The sequence below is a fragment of the Callorhinus ursinus genome, unplaced genomic scaffold (genome assembly GCF_003265705.2).
Source record: "Callorhinus ursinus isolate GAN/ISIS: 27379988/994484 unplaced genomic scaffold, GSC_fseal_2.0 scaffold2, whole genome shotgun sequence".
NCBI classification, from domain to species: Eukaryota; Metazoa; Chordata; class Mammalia; order Carnivora; family Otariidae; genus Callorhinus; species Callorhinus ursinus.
The window spans coordinates 27,504,583-27,508,659 of record NW_027397064.1 but is presented as its reverse complement, the minus strand read 5'-3'; the positions used below and the strand labels follow the sequence as shown (position 1 = coordinate 27,508,659).

The window sequence follows — 4,077 nt, the reverse complement described above, 5'->3', positions numbered from 1 at the left end:
ACAGCATTGTTAAATTCACATAGTACCCTTCTTAATATTCAAAGCACTTTACTAGAGTGTTCTATTTTAAGCTCAAAGCCATCCTTTGTCAGGAGGGAAGGCAGAAACAGTATGCCTATTTTAGCACGGTGGTTATGAGTGCAGACTCTGAATTCATGCTGCCTGGGTGTGGAGCCCTGCCTCTCCCACTTACCAGCTGTCCAGTCTCAGAAGAGCTATTGACCTCTCTGTGCCTGTTGCCTTGTTCATAGAGTGGGGCAAGTGATAGAATCTACCTCACTGGCTGTTATAGTATTGGCGAGTTAATGCTTGTCAAGTGTTTAAAGCAGTTCCGAATACGCTGCAAGCCCCATAAGTGTATCAATAATATCATCAGTTCCACCTCTACCCTTGTGGTACATTCTTTACACAGCGTCCTGAGTGGTCGGAGTGATCCAGAGTGTCGTCTGATTGCTTAAAATACGCTGGGACTGTTTTCCTTGCATGAAGAGTCAAATTCCGACCTCACCATGGCCAGGTACAGTTGCTTGTACTTTGTTCTGCATACCCATCTCTCTCTCCCCACCCCTGCTCTGTGCTGTAGACATGCTGGTACCCTTTCTGTTTCTCAAACACACCGAGGCCCTTCCTCCTTCAAGGCCTTCCCACAGATCTTCAGAAGCCTCCTGATCCACATGTCAACTCAAGGCCAACTCAGGAACACAGGATATCTTCTGTGACCATCCTATCACCTGCACTTGGCCACTGCCACTACCCTGTTTAATGACTAAATGAATGGATTTTTGTGAACCTTGGGGTTCATGGCCCCCTATCATGATTGGTCCTTGCTTACCCTATTTTCTTTACAGTACTTATTACACAAACATTGCATAAGTATATGCATAAGACATTTATTTATTGGAATACATTTCTTATGATGCACAAGTCCTTTAGAACTCAGAATCTCCCTGGCGTATACTATAATTCTTTCCATATGCTTCTTAGCCAGTGGTTCTCAAAGTTCAGTGTTTGCTGTGCCCAACCCCAGAGTTTCTGACTCAGTAGGTCAGGGAAGATCTCTTCAGGGAGGTGACATTGAAGTTGGGATTTAAAGAATGAAAAGGAGGAGTCCAATCCAATGGGAGCTGAAGGGAGTTCAGGTGCAGGGAACAGCAGGTGCAAATACTCTGAGCTGAGGAAAAGTGCTATGGTGTTTGAGTAACAGAAGGGAGGCAGGTATGCTGAAACTTGGTGAGTATTTGTTGAATTCCTTTATATCCCTCAGATGTACAACTTAGAGTGATTTAACAGTGCTCTATCATAATTTAGGCCAGAATAAATAATGTCTTCATTTCAAGTTGAAACTTTAAACACCTGTAGTATCAAAATATAGGATAGCAGCTAAGATGACTGTAAATTACTATAGAATGATAAAATCCCTTCCTGAAATATAATTTCTAATTTATCGAGCTGCATACTGATGATTTATGTATTTTTATGTATATAACCATTCTGAAAGTTAAATCTAAAATATAATAACATTTCCTCATGGATGCAAAAGAGATGCATAACTTCTCTGTTTAGAACTATTTATTAGCAATCTATAATCTTTAGGGCATAACCCCAATTCTTCAGAAGGGTACACGAGGCCCATCTCCACTGGTCTGTTCTTCTTCTCCTTTGTCTCCTAAAATGTACAGTTTCTGCCCCAACTGTAAGTAACCATCTGCAACATCCCGAATGGGTGTGCTGTCTCATGCCTTGTTCCATTATTACACAGGGCTACTCTGGGAAGCCTCCTCCAACGGCGTCCCCTGAAGCGTGAGTGAGTTCCCCCTACAACTCTATCCCACCAGAGCTCACTTTCTTCTTCACATTATGATGTGTTCCCCTGGGCTCTTTTGTTCACTTGTCTCTTCTGGGCTTGGCTCTGAGCTCCCAGAAGGCAGGCACTATGCCTTTAACTTTCTCCAGTGCCTACCACAATACCAGGCATACAGACTGCATGGTCCACATAAATGCTTACTGAGTGAATGAAGGAATCTACAAAGTCTCATGCTGCTGTCTCAAACAGAGGTATGATTTGGGGTCGCCTCAGGAAGCCAGATTCAGTACTCTGTTTATAGTGCACAAAATACATAAGAACTTTCTTCACACATGATGCCTAAATAATGCTGTGCGGGGTGGCATGCCCCATGAAGTTTCAGGATTTCTAACAACTGCCCACTGGCTCCCACCTAGAAAGGACAAATGTGTTGTACAAACCCTTCCTCTATCTGTGGCATAGATGAGGAGATTAAATGTCTCTCCTGTTACAGGGAGCAGTGTCTTTTTGGCTTTACTGAGGTCTGGCTTTGATTATTTTTTAATCATTCACATGGAGTCCATCCCCTTTCCATGGCTTATGCCTCCTCAGCCTGTGAGAACTAAACCTTGCATGTCACGCCCCAAGAGGTGTTTTCTCCCCCTCAGGGAAGCTTGTCCATTCCTTTGTAGCACCCAGCACAACCTCTACTCACATATTTATTTCTTCGCTGCCTCCCCGAGAGCTGGGTATTTGCTCCCCAAGAGTAGAGATGGTCCCTTTCTTTTCACTAGATAGAACACTATATGTTCTTCATCAGCATCTGGTGAGAATTTGGCAGGATGAGTTTGGGATGAATTACCCCCTGAATACGTGTCATACTCCTCATGGGTGTGCCCAATTTTGAAATAAATCACGTAATAGAATTCTCAAAAAACAAACCAGAAGGTAGGAATTGCTATTACAATTTTACTGTTAAGGAAATAGTGCAAGGAGAGATTGACTTGATCAAAATATGTAAATGATAGGAATAAAGGCTTGGATCCTGGTTTTCTGATACTTATACGCTTATCTTTAGAGAAAATTTCAGGAGTGCTGAAATATGGATGGCTGCTCCAAAGTTTACCCGAGTGGAAATTCTATTGTCCCTCTGGTCCATGTGCACTAAGGAAGAAAAGGAAAATCAACGGGGCGGTAATGAAATGATGGCAGAAATGATCCAAGTGGCTTATTCGACATGCTCTTTATGCTTTCCTTCAAGTCTCTATTGTAACCTAATTTATTATAAAACATCAAGATCTAAATTTGTAACTCACACCAAACAATAAACTCCCTTGTATGCCATCTCGTCTTCAGGAAGGTTTTATGAACTGAATTGCAACGTGTCGACACTGGGGTCTTTTCAGTCCAACTTGAGTGAAGGAAACTCAAATGTAAAACTCAGTTCAGTCCAGATTTTATTTTTCGTTGGGAAACAATCAAAGTGAGGCTCTGAGTTCATTATTCTAGTTTTCGGAGTGCTCTTTCAGAATAAACACAAGAAAACATTTCATTCTCAAAACATAACGCCTTGTACATATTAGTGTAAAGCACTCTGACTCAGAAACCATAGTTACGATATCTACACATTGTGGCGAAAACTGCTATGAGAACACATGACAGTACAAGCTTCTGTGAATTTTGATGAGCAAATGTCATTGATTCATGTCTTTGTGAATTAAAAGCTTGGGAAATGTCTGTGTACCTTCACCTTTGATGTCGTATTGTCTGCTAATCTATAGAAATAACTTCTTGTCTTTTCTCATAATAAATTCAGATGTTTGATACAGCATCCCTGAAATGATTTTGGCCGCAATCTACAGGGAAAGAGAGTTTTTGCTTCTGTCTGTGGTAGGAATTGGGGAGGTCCCTCACAGGGAGAGGCATTTGGGCTGGATCTTGGAGGATGGCGAGGGCCTTGCTGGGTGAGTGACTAACGTTTCCCTGGTAAGGGATAGCATGAACAAAGACTCAGAGGTGAGATAGGTCTGCAGAGGGCACCAGGAGTTTGTAGAAGTCCTGCAAGCATAGAGGACAAGGAGAGAAGGGGGAAAGACAAAGATGGGGAAATAAGACTGGGAAGGTCAGTTGAGGTCAGGTCAAGAAGAGCCTTATGACCTATTAAGTCATTTAGGCTTCATCACAAAAGCAACTGGGAAGTTTCAACATTATATGAAATAGTGCTTGAGAAATTAAAGACAAAGGTCAGCATATAAAGATATGAATGGATATGACCCTCCCAAAGAAGTTAACAA

At 42.0% G+C, this 4,077-nt stretch overlaps 1 long non-coding RNA gene across 1 annotated transcript; it reads left to right on the top strand.

The window, feature by feature from the left end:
• The first annotated feature begins 411 nt into the window (after nt 1-411).
• Nucleotides 412-3,482, top strand: LOC141374657 (uncharacterized). The gene is made up of 3 exons (XR_012381708.1): nt 412-517; nt 1,760-2,055; nt 2,862-3,482. It is a non-coding gene; the product is annotated as an uncharacterized lncRNA (long non-coding RNA).
• The last annotated feature ends 595 nt before the right edge of the window (nt 3,483-4,077 follow it).